The 15823-nt window shown below is 39.4% G+C and overlaps 1 protein-coding gene across 2 annotated transcripts in view; it reads left to right on the top strand.

Moving 5' to 3' along the window:
* Nucleotides 1-4236: 4236 nt before the first annotated feature.
* DUSP8 (dual specificity phosphatase 8) overlaps nucleotides 4237-15823 on the top strand; it is a 106475-nt gene continuing 94888 nt past the window's right edge. For both annotated transcript variants that reach the window (XM_088146062.1, XM_088146063.1), the window contains exon 1: nucleotides 4237-4542. The gene's annotated coding sequence lies outside the window, so the exon portion shown is untranslated. The remainder of the gene's footprint in view (nucleotides 4543-15823) is intronic.

Here is a 15823-nt window from a genome sequence, read left to right on the forward strand (position 1 = left end):
AATCCATTTTAACTGGTTTGCAGATTGCTGTAAAAGAAATTCAGTATAGAGAAGGGAAAACCATTGCAGGTATCAATTGATCTGTGTCTGAGGCACAGTCCATGGCCATCAGTGCCTTTTGAGCCAGGCAGCCCTGAATGAAGATTCGTGAAATCGATACAGACTGTGCAGAGAATCAACATCCTTCATTCTAGGAATCCATAACTCAGATGCTTTAAGGTAAGGGTCAGGTCTGAAGGAATGAAGGATACTAAACTGTAAGCTAAAAGCCTGTCACTTTAAGGTCTTCTGGATTCTGCATAGTGAACTGCCATTTTTAGTCTTCACTGAGAACAAACTGTTCCTTTGAGGTTGTCTTCCTTCATCACTGCCCATGGCAGATGTTTAGTGCAGCACTGGCTCTTTCACTTCTGCAGCAGAATAAATGAGAGAATACCCATATTGTCCTACCTTAGGTTGGTCCCCACTGGAACTGTTAGGTCTAAGATGGTAAAGACACTCTCAAGTCAAGCTCAGCTTGAGAACTATATTCATGCAGTTTTCTTGAGAGTGGTTCACCACTGCCTTTTTTTAGGATTTTTTTTTTCAGATTATTAGTTACCAACTTGCAAAATTTCCAGTAAAAATGGCCTTTGAAGAAGTCTGCTATATACATGCTGTTTCTCACACTGAAGCACATATTATTCACTCTTGAAATTAAAGGTTTTTCTACTCCACCCTATTCTTATCCATGCAATCTCACATATATCTACTTGGCAATAAATTCCATTTAAACCAGTTAACTGGAATGTTAAGCCACCTCTCCATTTGCATCAGTCACTTCTTTCCTCTTGGTCACTATGAAAACTGCTGGTGGTGAAAGAATTATCCAGACTGTTTTCTGGAAGCCCAAATTGAATTTTTTCATACCACTTGTCATCCATGTCGGTATTTTGCAGAAGAATCCAAATTTCAGCTTGTGTTCAGCAAGGAAGTATTGCTGGATATAAACATTGTTTGCTGTACAAGGGATGAAATGGCAGAAGAGAATGATCTAACCCAGTACATGTAAACATCTCAGTTTCACCTATGTACCAATTAAGTTTATGGAGCAACTATTTATTAGTATGGTTAGATCTCATTGACAATCATGTAAAATTAGATTCCATAAATGTGCTAGATGATCCAATGTCAATATTCTTTACCTTGAAAAAACTTAGTTGACTAGTTGTTGTAAGCTCATCATCTAGGTTTGTCTCTGCTATTTGTTCAATCGGAGTTTTTAAAAAGTCAGGTGAATAATTATTTTTGCTCCACTCCCAACTATGTTTAAGTGATCTGATGCCTGATTAATGAGAAATGGATGGTAGAGATCAAAGTGTTTCATCTGCACTTCTTTATGTGATAACCACAACTGAGGCCTTATACAAACCCAAACTGTTACTTATTGGATTTTTGGTCTTAAAAAGAAAATGCATCAGCTGAAGTGCACATAATGTTTAGCCGTCTATTTTTCTGAGCTCATAGTTGCATTCGTTCTCTTCTCCATATTCCCAAAATTCTTTTTGGCCCTGGGCTGGCTATTTTCAGAAACAAAATGCTAAATTGTATGGGCCTGTAAGCTACTACTACATGGAGCTGAGGTTGTTCTTGTTTTACCCTGCAAGCTAAAAAGATAAGCTATTTAAAATTAAATTTCCCTGCTAATGGGATAGATATTAAAATACAGCTATTAAAAATAAGGGTAGGTCTGTTTTGTGTTTCACAGCAATGGAACAAACTATCCACATCTTTAAGTTAGGGGAATCAATTTTCTCTCTTAAAGCTGCTCTACAGGACTATCCCACTCAGGGTCAAACATTCAGATTTCAGTATATTCAAGATCAAAACTAAATTACAAGATTGCATTTTAGGAACATTCCTTTTATACCTCAAAATAGCTTCTGGCAAAGCTTCTCAAAAAATTATATCATCCACAGATGTCTGTTGGAAACCACAATGATGTTCTTTGCATCATGATGCAAATGTCATCCAGTACATAATTTGCATTATTTGGGTGATGATGTCACAAAGTATATGGCATCACTACTTCCTTCCCTCAACATCTGTAAGCCTATCTTAGCTGTTTAAATCAATCAACAATGAGTGTGTTGTCTCAAAAGATACAGGGGTCTGAGAAATAGTCCATTAGGTTTGGACAATGTCCCATTATGTCCTTAAATGGAATCCCTGGGTGTTCCCAGATAAATAGCTGAAAGAGTAAACAATCAAAAAGTACTGTGTGAAGTAGTTCCATCTTTTCCTTCCTAATGGATTTTCTCTGAAAGGAATTGACAAAAGGAAAATGGGTAAGGACTACAAATGGAGAACACTGCTACTTAGATCCTGTGTAAAATGTTGTGAGTAAAGCAGAGTTATTATGCAATAAAAGTAATATCTAGAAACCTGAAATCAATAAGCTGCGACATTTTGCATCTTCTTTGAGTGAAAAAGCCTTATCTCTCTCAAAACCTGGCAACATGACAAAAGTGAAGTGCTTCCAAAAAATGTATTTGGCAATTTGTATAGAGATTGTTGATACTGAGTTGTACCTTGGGGGTTTTATATTGTTAAAGAGGAAATCTTAGGAGAAATTGGGCAGAAAAGGCACTTTGGATCTGAAGACACAAGCCAACACTTAGACTTCCATTTCAGCAGGCTCCAACCCAGCCGCATTCACTGGGGAAAATTAAGAAGAAAACTTAATAATGGGATTTGCTAGTCTCCATTTGAACAGCAGATGCTTCCTCCTTTTCTTATTAATAACAACCATTGCTGGGGTAAACTCTAAAATGATCTTAAATATGGATGCAGGAAAGTCCTTTGTTACAACCTCTAATTTCACGTGCATTTAGTTAAAAAAAAATCTACCAAACTTTCATTTAAGATAACTGAACCACTGTACAAAACACAATTAAAAAGCCCCTTTTATCATGCCAAACTCATTAACAGTAGGTACTGAAACCTCCTTTTTATTCAGTGCCTTTCCAGTCACATCTCCTGGCTCCAAAAAATGATAGCAGGGTCTTTCTGCCTAAAAACCCATACATCTATAATGAGGGGGGAAAGGCATATCTTAAACTGTGCCCTATACGAGAAAGGAATTTGGGAGGGATCACTCATTCAAAGGAATACTCATTCCCTTTTATTTATCTGATTCTTTGGATTAAGAGCATTATAGGATTAGGTGTACAAATCTCAGGTACAATTTTCCTGACTGCAAATCTCTCTGAAATGTATCACCCAGGAAGGGAAAGAAAGAGCAACAGAACTCTGAAATGACAAAGGAGGGAAGGATACTGGTTGAAATGGGAAGGGGATGCTGATAGGATACAGCAGTGGTGGAAAACCAAAAGGCCTTAGCAGGGCAACAATTCTTGGGGGCAGTTTGTTCATTAGAAGCTGTCTCTGAATATATGAATAAAGTAACAGATATTGTGGGAGACTCTCCTGCATTATTTGCAGCAGCAGCACCATAACAGTGTGTTACATGATCACGCACCACGACTAGCAGCAGTGTAACACTAATGTATTCTTTATCTGATTTCTTGCCTATCCTCCTAAGAACTGGCCATCTAGCCCAGCATTTGGTGGGCATTTTCCATATCGAAAGCAGGGCTGAAATTTCAGTACCAGGGTTATGTATTCCTATTGGAGGTTACCAAGTCCACCCCTGTAATTCAGAGGAGTTGAAGAAAAAAAATCCTGCTTCGTTTTGCAACTAGCCAATCAAGCTTTCTTTTGCTTTTGCCACTATGGGAAGAAGAGGGAGCGATTTCCCAGTGCCTCTTTCCAGCAGCAGGATTTATCTATGTGCCAATGAAGTAAACCTACCCTCCCTTCTGCAACAATAAATGACACGTAGATTTAGAATGAGGGGTTTGTTTTACGCTGCTACATCCCTCTGCACCAGCCTCCTCCGCCGAGACAAGGGCATTTCCTTTTTAAGAGCTTGCAAAACTGAAAGGGAATGAGGCACAAAAAGAAAATCTAGCCCATTGCCCCTTTTAAACTGCAATTCTGCCTGCCTGTCTCTCTTTAATCTGCACCCAAAGCCCAGGATCAGAGGCTGACGTCATCCTGCCCCTGAGCCTCCTTCTCTGATTGGCTGGGGGTGACGTCAGGTGCTTTTTTTCAAGGCATGACCTAATCCTCAGTTCATTTTTAGTTCTAAAGTGCAACCTTCTGTCTTCCTGGATCCTTCAGCCCTGTTCATGCTTATCTGTGCTGTTTCCCCCCCAACACACACACCGCGCGCGCGCGCGCCCGCGTCCCCTGTGCAGGAATATGCCTGCTCCCTAGTTCCTGGGCTGGCATAATGACCGCAGTTCGGTGTGGCTGCGTGTTTGTGTTTGCAGAAGGCTAAAACTTGCATTCTCAGCGCTCGCCCTAGTCTTTCAAAGCCGTTCCCATCAGATCCTCTCGTAATTGTGGTTAATCATCCTGACGAATGTGCAGAAATTTGCAACTAGTCGGAGCGCTGCAGCGGCTTTGATCTTGGGCTGCAGAGGAAGTGCCAGGCGGGTAAGTGTTCCAGCGTATTAAGGGTTGCCTTGAATGGGAGCTGTATGCGGATAGCAGAGACGGCTCTTGATAATCCCGCAGAGCACTGCAGTACCATAGGTGTTTTGCGGGTCGGCAGTCTTGCGGGAACCTTGACAACGCGCCCAGGATTTTCTCTTCTTACGCTGCAGATTGGTTTTTGTTTAATCTGCGACGGTGCGTGAATTTGGTCTGTCGCTTTTCTGTAGGAGGAAGTTTGCTCGGGCGGGGGGGGGGGAGTTCTTTGGTGGTGGAGTTTGCGTGTGTGTGTTTAATGCACACTTACTGCAGGATCAAGCAGGAACAACTCTGGCAGGCGTTCGCAGATCCGCCGCAGCGATAGCGGTGATGCAGAGAAAACGAACCTGCAACCGACACATCGCATGTTTATGACGTGTATAAGTAACAGGAGGATTAAAAGAAAAAAACCGGGTTATGCTCAGGGTCGGTAAAATAGGAAGACCCTGAATAGATCTGTGCGCATGTAGGTGTTGCTGGGGGCGGGGCGGGGGGGGTTACGCATATTGTGTAGTCTCTGCTCCCATTTATTGAGAGGCTGTTTCGTTTCTGTCGCGAGGCTTGGAGAGAAGAGCAAAGGAAAACGAGGTCCATGCTCTCTTTCGGGATGCTGAAACTTGAAGGCTCTGATGATATTGGGAGGCGGATGGTTCGTGGGGCCGGCGGTGTCCTTACGCTGCGAGAGTTTGCTCTGCCCCCAGATAGCCTCGCCGATTGGGAGTCGGCGCCTGCGAAGTTTCACTTTTGCTGGTGCCTCGAGGAGAACGGCTAAGTCAATAAATAGTGGATTAAAGCTTGTTAAAAGCCATTCCGACCACAAAACATTCGGAGCCGGGGTTCCTGCCAGCAACCATGTTTGTACTGTGAGTCAGCACTTGACTGCTTCACGACACGGACTGCCCGCGCAGCCCCGCCGAGGAGCAAAAGGTTGCTGCTAGGACGGTGCACCCCTGCGTCTTGCGCCTAGTTCAGCAAAGCCCAGGGAGAAACTTTTTCGTGGTGGGTCACGGGGGAAGAAGCACTCTCGAAGTCTGCTAAGATTTGGCAGATCTGGGGCTGGCAGAAATGATAGGTCCTTCTTGTAAGAAAGAGTAATGGTGGAAAGTTCGGATGCTAAAGACAAAGGTTCAGCTACTGTATGGTGGTTCTGCAACAGCCACGGCGTTTTCAGCATGTTTTTAATAATAGGTGGACTTGTCTTTATTTCTCTTACAGAAATATGATCAGTGTTAGTTTTGGGGTAGTTCAGAGTCTCAGGTTCATAGTCTATAAAGTGGAGTTCTGTTTTTGATTAATTGGAAACCTTAGAATGACCTGCAACAAATAATTCCTAACGTTTTGCAACTGTTTAATTGAATATTCGTTTTTGCAAAAACCCCACCGAACCATGAAAAAATTGCAGAGGGGAAGCCCCACGTTAACTGGATTTTGCAAATCAGAACTTGGCTGTGGCACGCCTTCCTTTTTCAAGGTAGCACCATTTATGCTTTAGAATTGTAGAGCATCCAAGGAATTCAGAACATCTCCAAACCTACAGGAGAGGATAGGCTGAGAAGTAGTGAAGGTGAACAGGGGTTTGAACTTTGATTTAGTGCATGTGTGTGTTGGGGAAGGTTAAGGAGTTGAACTGGCACCAGACGGACCAGTCACAGAAGCTCACTGGATAACTTCGAACTAGCCATATTCTCTCTCTCTGTCTGCTTTGGTAAAGCCTACCTCACTAGTTTGTTGTGCAGAAAAGTAGGAGAAGGGAGCCCTGTGGAGGTTCCCTTGCATTCCTGAATGAAAGGCTGAATGTGACTCAAATGATCCAAACATCGTTCAAGCTGCTGTATGAGACTGACTCTGAAACATGATTTCATGCCTGACATTGATACACTGTGTTGGCGTATAAAAGAGGGAAGAGGAAAGGAAAGAAAACTATTTTTAAACCAAACATACATTCTGATCTGTGTAGTTTAACTAATATATTTCACATTCAGACATGTCAAATAGCACTTTCACTATCACTGATGAAAAAGCTCTTTGTCAGGACGCTTAAAGAGTCTGTATATCCAACCAGGGAAGCATGCTGGGCAGGCAGCAGTGAGAAATTTGATGGGTTAGCTGATTCATTTTGCATATGAATAATTATGTTCAAGCCTGAATGAATTTATGTATTTGTCTCTGTGCAAATCTAGGTATTTGCCTAGTGAGCATGCATGTAGGTGAAAGGTATGATGGAGTAAGAAGCTTTTAGCTATACTGCATCTATTCTAGTTGCATTCTGTTTGTCATTCTGAATACATGCAATTAATTATTACTACCAAAGATAATACACATAAACAAATTGGCATATAGTTTGCCAAAGGCTACCATGTAGCCTATCTGTTTTAATTATAAAGTCCAAAGGGCTCAAAGAATTCTGTACAGGAGGGCAGTCCACCTCTCTTTCAGTCCTGTTGCAGATGTGGCTTCCAGATTGTAAAAGACACAGCTTCATTGATTCTTCCCATTCTCTGCATGTTCACCTCCCTCCTCCCCATCTTTCCTTTTAATCTGCTGAGAGGAGCACAAGATCTCTGATTGCTCAGGCAGGCAGGTAGAAATGGCTGGTCAGCTGGAGAACTGTAAATTGGAAAAAAAGCCACAATTGCTATGCAGTTGCTCAGAAGGCAATATAATATTGGTATAATTTGGGGATCATGATTTGCACTTCATTTGCATGCAGTCTCAGTTATCAGGGCTGCAGTGGACCATGTGAGGAAGAAATGTCTGCTCAAGAGAAATACCCCCAATTCCAAAACGATCCTGATGACTTGCCAGTGAGGAAATGCCTTGCTACTTTCAAATGGAGTAATCAAGCAGACCTAGAATGTGTACAGGGAATTGAATCCTAAGAGACAGTGACAGTCCAGATGTCCTGCTGCAGTTGGGGCAGAATATTCTGGCAAGGCAAGAAATCCATTTTCTTTTTTGGTAGTATACCTTCTCGGAGTAAACATTTCCTAACTTCCAGTTTGATGCTGCAGCAGTCAGAGGCCCAATCAGTTGTTGGACAAAGGACAATCTAGAGGCATATTTATTAGTGTGCATTTCTTTGCTAGCAGTGAACAACATATTTTACAGCAAATGCAAGTGGCCTGGAACACTTGGGTTCTAACTAAAATAAGGCTGAATAAAGGTGGAGGATTTTCTTTGACACAATAGAAGAGAAAGAGTAATCAGGAATGATGCCTTACATATAAATGGGGAAGCTGGGTTTTGATGGATTCTTTTTGAGTTTCAGAAAAATTCAATTTTCGTTAAGCAGAGTCAAGTAGTTTGGCTTTTCATTGATAAATCTTTGAATCAATGTAGAACTGAAACAAAATTAAGCACTCAGGCAAACAGACATTTAAAACCTATTTCAAGCTGTTTATTCTCAGACAAAAGAAAGAATCATAGCCATGTTGGGCTATAAAAAAAATCTAAATTCCATAGTTGGGTAATATATCTTTATTAGATGTAACCAAAATGGCACAAGTGTGCTAGTGTTGTGGCAGCTTCTCGGTTCCTCAGAATATAAAATATAATAATAACCACCACAATAATAATATAGATAAGGCAATCCCACCAAACTAATACAGGGTTTGGACCAGGATCAGTTTCCACTAGTTAGAGATCTTTTGGTTGGGACTCTGATCAGGATTTGTCCACTGCAGTCACCTAGCCCAAATGAACAGGCATAGTTACCATATTGTTGGTGGAGACACATCTGAGTTCTTAGATGTAAGAAGACCACCATGGGAATGAATCTACACAATACTTAGATGAACTTGCAAACAGATCAGGCTTAATGAGTAACAATTGAGTAATGGAGGGGTTGATAGGGCCTCTGCTATAAAGCTCTTTGAAAGTAGCTTCTTGTTGTAAGTTATTGTTAATGAATTTGTGTAACTGGCTACCTTTGTGCTTTTACTTCACTAGCATACTAATTCTTGACCAGATCCTGATTCTCATTCTCTTGTTTTCATTCTCTGGAACTTTGACTTCTGGACCAATTTATTTCCCTACATATCACTTTAGCTGCAAATAATCCTTTTTGGAATTAGACCTCAGATTGTATAAGGATGCTTTTATAATTCTCTGATTCTAGGCCTGACCCAGGATAGGACAGAAAGTTTTCAAGTTTTCCAGAATTCTTCAACCTTGCTTTTTTTTAACTTGCCAGATGAAGAATTCTGAGAGTTCAAAAGCTTGTGAATTCTGATTGATCTTAATAAACACATTCACCAGTTTCAGATTATTCTGGCAGCTATTTCATCATTGCTGTCTGCTGTGCGAATGAGATTAATATGGGTGACAACAATAATATCAGATGATTAAGATGAGAATGTGGGTTTTTTGTGTTTTACTGTAAATTATTCAGTGAGCTGAACTTCATAACTAAGCAGATATTTAAACTCATAGATTTCCATTATGAGCCCAACAATCTAATTATAAATTTTACATTATCTCTGTAAATAGTACTTTCTTCTAAGCTATAATCGTACAGCTTGGAATGAACTGGATTGAATAGAATGGGATGTATTTCCAAGTCATCAGAATGAGGAACCCATGGTCTTTCAGGTGGTATTGAACTATAACTCCCAGCGTCACTTAATATTGACTATTGTAGCTGGGTCTGGATCTGGATCTAAAGTTCAACAACATGTGAACTTCAGGTTATACCCACGTTCATTAAAAGTGAATCTGTTGTTTTTTTTAGTGTGAGCGCATGTGTAATGCCATATAAAGTTGATAGTTTAGGGAAGTATAAAGACAATTTGCTCCTTAAAACTGTTCACTGTTCAGTATCTGTATAGGTAAATCAGGGTTGATTGAAGAAGTACTTTAATGGTTTACTGACGGAGTAGGGTAGAATGAATGGAATATGTCCTTTAGGCAGGACCTTTATACATTTCCTATCTCAGACTCTTCATTTTATGTTTTGAAATCTGCTGTGGTTAAGGTATTCCAGAATAGCAGCTACTGTATTTTTCTGATGCAGCAGAGAAGACAACATATTTCTGTGGCATCTTAACATGAAATTTTCATTGGGCTTTTTAACTGGTGAAAAAAGTGTGATATTTAAATAAGATAAGGCACCATCCTATTTATAAGGTCTTTCTGATTTACATTCAGGCTCCTGAGTACAGTATTTATGAAAAATCCACATTTGTTCCACTGCTGACATAGTGGGCGGCACGTAATCTTTGCATATTTCAGCACATTTAGTAACTATGAAAGGTTTGTAGTGTCTTGCATCCTAATATGTGTGAAGCTTAAAACTGCAGCTGGTGTTCAGATAATGTATTTCCTCTATTTCTTTACCCGATTCTGAATTTTGAAAAGAGAAGGTGAATTCTTTTAAAGATCCATTCAGGTTGAAGTAGAATGGACAAGGTAACATAACAGGTAAGAACTCACTGTATAATTAGAGATTGCTGATGCTTTATGAATATAACTAATAGTTTAGGAAAGGGTGCATCAATGTTAATATATAGAGTTGTTATTTATTTGTTTATTTAAATTTATTGGCTGCTCAACTCCAATGGGTTTAAGAAGGCAAAACAGCCTTAAATGTTGAATATATTCCCTTTGTTGTTGTTGTATTATTATTATTATTATTATTATTATTATTATTATTTTCCTTTGAGTCATTTTTTCACTTGTGGTGGCTGCCTGGACGAGTCCCTGCAGTTTTCTTGGGAAGGTTTTTCGGAAGTGGTTTTCCCTTGCCTGCTTCCTAGGGCTGAGAGAAGGTGACTGACCCAAGGCCACCCAGCTGGCTTCATGCCTAAGGCAGGACTAGAACTCACAGTCTCCTGGTTTCTAGCCTGATGCCTTAACCACTACACTTGCTCTCTTATATGTAAACCCGCTGCTTATATTTTAGTATGCCTAAGTGCATCTTTTGAGGAGATCTTTGATTATACTGTTTGAGGATGGTAGAAATTGTAATTCAGCACATTTGGAGAAGATTGGGTTAGGGAAAGCTTGTTCAGTATGTCTTCATAGAGTGCAGGTTGTTTAAAAAAAAATGGCAGCCACAAATGCACAGTCCAACCCCTCTTTTCGATATGTCACACTTTTTGGTCTATGCCTGTAAATATTTTTTAATGCAGGGGTCACATGCTGTGTACATAAAAGGAATGGGGTTTGATTGCATGATTGCGGCCATCTTGTCCCCCATGGATACCATGATGGAGTGTCTGGATATTTGCTCAGAACTTTGCATAATATATATACAAAATGATTAGGGTTTGATTTCCAGTCAGTGTTGAAATCTTAGCCTTTGCAGCTGAGCTAATAAAGTCAGAGAGATGTAAGATTTGTGTTTGTGTGTTTATTTCTTTATAACTTGAGCAGTTAGATGAACCAAGACTTTATTTTGTAGTGATATAATGGAGCCTTCATGGTGCATTTATGCTGATTTAGCTATTGTTTGTTTATTCAATTCTCTGGCATGTTAGTGAAAACTGAAGGCAGATGCCCTCGCAAAGGCAAAATGCTTTTGAAAATGTAATAGGCAGCCTTTGGCAATTTTCCTATAGACACAGAGTGGCTTCTTACAGTAATGTTAATGGACTGTTGAGAGAATAAAATTCCAGAGTTTTGCATCCATCACCATCAAGCTGAAATGAGAAAGGGAGGAGAAAATATAGTTAACTGCGCACACACTGTTATTTTGAATATTTTAAAATAGCAGAAATATAAAGACATAGTCTGAGTTATTCAGTGCAGGTATTTCTTATTACTGTAAGGCATTACAGTCTTCTGCAATCAGAAATATTGCATTTCTTTCTTACACAATTTTCTAATACCTGAGCTCTGATTTGAAGAGTTTGTTAGTATTAACAATCCAGTAAAATAGGTAAAACAGGAGTAATAGGTCTCTGATCCCTCTCCTCCCCACCCGTGGCATTAGGACCAGACACTCTAATTGCAATATTTGGGTCACTTTGGCTTAATCTGAATTTAATAGCATATTTGTGTGAGACTTCGTTACTCTAAGTTTAGAAGTACTGATCTGTATTACAGTGATTTTCATTTTTGTTTGTTGGCTTCTGAGGAGATACTTGAATAGTCAGCTGCCTTGCTGTCATTCTTCCTTTGAATTTGGTTGGCTACATTTTGAATGAATTTAATGTACCAAGCTGTTCTCTAAGTATGGCTTATAGATGGTGCCAACATTGGTAATGCCTGGCCATCAATCAAAGCTAGCAAAATAAAAACAAAAATTGTGATTGACCTATTTCTAAGTGATGTTTCAGTAAGAGCATCCCCATTGCTTGTGTTTAGAGAAACAAGAAATATAATTACCTTTTCTTTCATTAAAACTGAAACATTTATTGGTAGTGATTAGACTAGCTTTTGACTAAGGTTCACTATCACACTGTCCAGTTAGTTTATGTTGAATCATATAATGTTGATAAGTGAAAATATGTTTTGCTTGGTTGTGCTTAGTCTGTTGCCTAGATCCTGGCAATTGAGGTAGATTCAGCAAGCACAGTGAAGCAAATCATGGCTTAGCATGCTATGTCTGTGAAGTTGGTAATTATTTCCTAGAGGTATACATTCTTTGAAAATGATTTGGAATGCTAAAAGACCCTCTTTTAAAACAGTTGCATCTTTTTTCAGGCTTTCATGCAAGCCTGAAAAATGTCTTTAATATGGCTCATTAAAGCAGCTTTGTCTCTTCCAGGCTCATATGGAACCCTGAAAAAACTCAGGCTGCTCTAAAGAGATGCTATGCTTGTGCTTGCACACATTCTGAAGCCTCTTGTCTGAATCATTTTTGAGGCATGCACAGCTCTCTTATTTCCACAACAAGTGAAAGAAGTAAAACAGAAGGATTTTTTTTTAAATTTTGGAATTACTTTTACTTCTTAACAACCATACTCTGATTCTACTGAAATGCTAAAAGTGAGTGCAGCAGCAAAGTATAGATAAAGTGAAAAGATTAAAACCTTGCATAATTAAATCTGATTCAAACAAGCCACATTCTCTAAAGTAGCAATTGAATGTAAGGCAGGCAATAGGTAGGTATATAAACAAAGGCAAATGTAAGCCTTCAGATGAACTCATGTCTGCTTCAGAGCAGATAAAAATGCTATAGCTGAGTGATCAATCATGTAATGGCTCATACATAACAAGCTTAGATCCTTGCCATTGACAAAATAGAATTGTATTGTGTTGCCAGCAAACCTTCAAACAGGAGCTCAGAACAGTGTGCATTATTTCTCCCCATGCCCCTTGCAAAGTTTCTAGACTACCATGAGCAAGCATAGGATTACCATTCAAATTCCTTAAAAAATTCTGTTTGCAAGCAGTGAGTGTTGCCAGTTCTTGTATCCCACTGTAGTGGAAAGGCAGCATGACTACAATAAGAGAGTTCTAATATATAATCATGTATGCTATCATGGTAGACAAATGGGAGGCTTGCAGTTGGCTTTTTATACTGAGGGGGATATTTTTTTAATGCAAAACTGAGGAAGTTGGATGATACATTCAGTTTGTGGCCAAGAATAGGCTATTGATTGGTTGTGCTTATCTATTGGCCAGTAAATGAAGTTAAGATTGACTTTCTGTTGTCTATTGGAGAAATAAGCATGCTCACCCCTGCAGCGGCATGCTTATTTAACTTGTCAGAATGGTCTGCTGACATCTTGCTTTATTTCAGATGTGAGGATACAAGATTTGGCCAACAGAAAGGTTGGTCCTCTGGATGTTCTCAGAGTTGAAGATGAATGCTAGAACTACCTTAATTGTATATCTAAAATGATGCACAAATAGTCTTCCAGAGTGAAGTAGGTTATTGAGAAAAATCTTGGTCAAACTGGTGTATGGCCTGAAAGATATACAACTTCTAAACTGTTTTTGAAAACACACATCGGCATCTTCTGCTTCTCCTTTGTCAGCCAAAGTGGCTTAAGAGCTGATCCTTTTTGCCAGGTGTAACGTTAGTAGTCTGGAGATTGCTAGTCCTGGAATGTTTTGTCCCAATTGTTTAAATGAAGGTGGGATGAACAGTCAGAAATTCTGCATTAATTCTAACAGTAAGTATTGTTGTTCTAGATATGGGTTGAGGAACAAGAGTAATTAGTTAGTTTTGTATCCTCATCCCCCAAAGACGGTAAAAAGTTTGCCATTAAATTGTAGTTTCTAAACTAAAAGATGAGAATGGTGTCTTTTACAATATTAGCCCCAACATCTGAATGCCAGATGCTCCTTCTCCTTTGTGCTTGATATAAAAATTGTGTCATAAGTAAGATCTCTTCAGATTCCTAGATAATTTATTCTTTGTTTGAAAAAATATAGTGCTAACAATGATATGCGTGCAAGAAGCTGATATTTCATTAGCAGCGTTCAACAGTTAAGTGGTAAACATACCTAGCTTGCCATACAGTTGTGGAGTATTTCAGTAAGTCTTTGGTGGGGCTGGCTTAAGAAATTTGTGGAGTTAGTGTGATAACCAGGTTTGGAATGCCCTCTCACTTAACTCTAGGTTAACACCGTTGATGAGTTGCTGCAGAATGAGATGGATTGAAGAGAAGGGCAAAAGAATCTGGGAACAGAGCAGTACCATTCATCACTGAATACATTCTTGTGTAGTTAGTTGAGCTGTTATACTCATGTTAGCTTATGGGTACCCTTGACTCTCTGAAAATTCCCTCAACCTATTCTGTCTGTTCACCAGCATGGAGGTGCATTCACAATGGTGGACTGCCGCACTCAAAAATTCCAATGATAACATCTGTATCTCTATCTATTTTAAATAACCTCCATCAGCCTGATCTACCCATTGATTAACACGGGGCTGTCTTAGTCTGTGAGTTGACCTGCATGCCCAAGAATCTCATCAGGCTGAAGCAAGCATGAGGCCACTTTCAGGGATGGAGCAATAGGTATTTGTAGCCTTGCCCCCAGATCACTCATCCCTACCCTGCTTCTGCCTGCCCCTCTGCTCAGCCACCCCCATCTTTCAGAGGCCCAGTGCAGCTGAATACGATGGACTCCTTTAAACCAGTCCTAGTCTTTGGCAGGGATGCTGTGGGACTTGTGACATTATGGGAAATAACGATGTATTTAAAAGTTCTCACAGTTAAACTTTTATGCGTGGGAGTGATTGACTTGGATACAGCCTCGACTGGCTTTCGTTCAGTGTCAAATTAAATTTCAGTTACACTGTAAGATCATACAGCATAACCTTGCTGTCTCCTTGAGTATTGATATATTCATTTTGTCTTATAATATTTCAGTATCAAACGGGTTCTTTGCATACTCAAAGAGAACAGCAAAAATTAGGGTATTATATGAAAACAAGGATTGATTATTTATTTATTTAGGTATCAAATTTATGTAGCAGCCCATCTCACAAATGTGACTCTCATTTGATTATCCTGAAGTGAAAAAAGATAAACAGATAAGTCACAAATAACTGGTGAAACATGGATTAATGAAGCTAGAGTATACTGTATTCCATAATGTAAGCAGATTTATAACTGGGATTATATAAGATAGTGTGGTCATCTAGTATTTCTCATGCGCATAAAAACTCCACATATTTGAAAATGTCAATGCTAGTTAACTTTTGCAAAACAATCTTAGATATCCTTAGTCAAGAGAAATTAAATTTTCCATAGCCTGTAGATTTTGAACTATGTAAGTATCCTTCAATTATGTTTTAGAGGACTTCATTGGATCAGAGAAGAGTAATCATGCCATTCCCTTCCAGTTAGAAGCCCAATACTTCATCACAGCAAATAATTATGTAATGTAGGTAAGCTTTTGGGCTTGCATTCCATCCTATATCAAGTTCACATGCCAAGTATAGTAATAAGCATTACAAATATGCAGATTGTATGCAGTGTGCTTTCTTCAGTTATGCTTGTTTAGAACATTGGTTTCATTTTACAACCAGCCAGAGAGATTGTGGGACTAGCCAGAAAAGAGAACAGGCAAAGGTGGAAAATGGAATTCCCTCTGACAGAGTAGATACAAATCCTTGCTTACACTTACTCAGATATATTGAATTCTCACAGCAGATCACCTTAGTTTAACGTGCACCATCTCTGACAGGACAATAATTTACATTTTGGATCATATCACCAGATGTTCCAGCTGCAAGAGGTTGTTTCAGTGACAGAGAAACCTGAGAGCCAGGCTACCTGTGCTGTAAATCCTGATTAACTTCTGCGTGGCCTCTGACGTAGAGCGGTTGCCTGGCATTTCTGAAGTT

Source organism: Python bivittatus, unplaced genomic scaffold (genome assembly GCF_059951505.1).
Source record: "Python bivittatus isolate LINGU-HERP-01145 unplaced genomic scaffold, Pbiv_v1 ctg000480_np1212, whole genome shotgun sequence".
Classification (NCBI taxonomy): Eukaryota; Metazoa; Chordata; class Lepidosauria; order Squamata; family Pythonidae; genus Python; species Python bivittatus.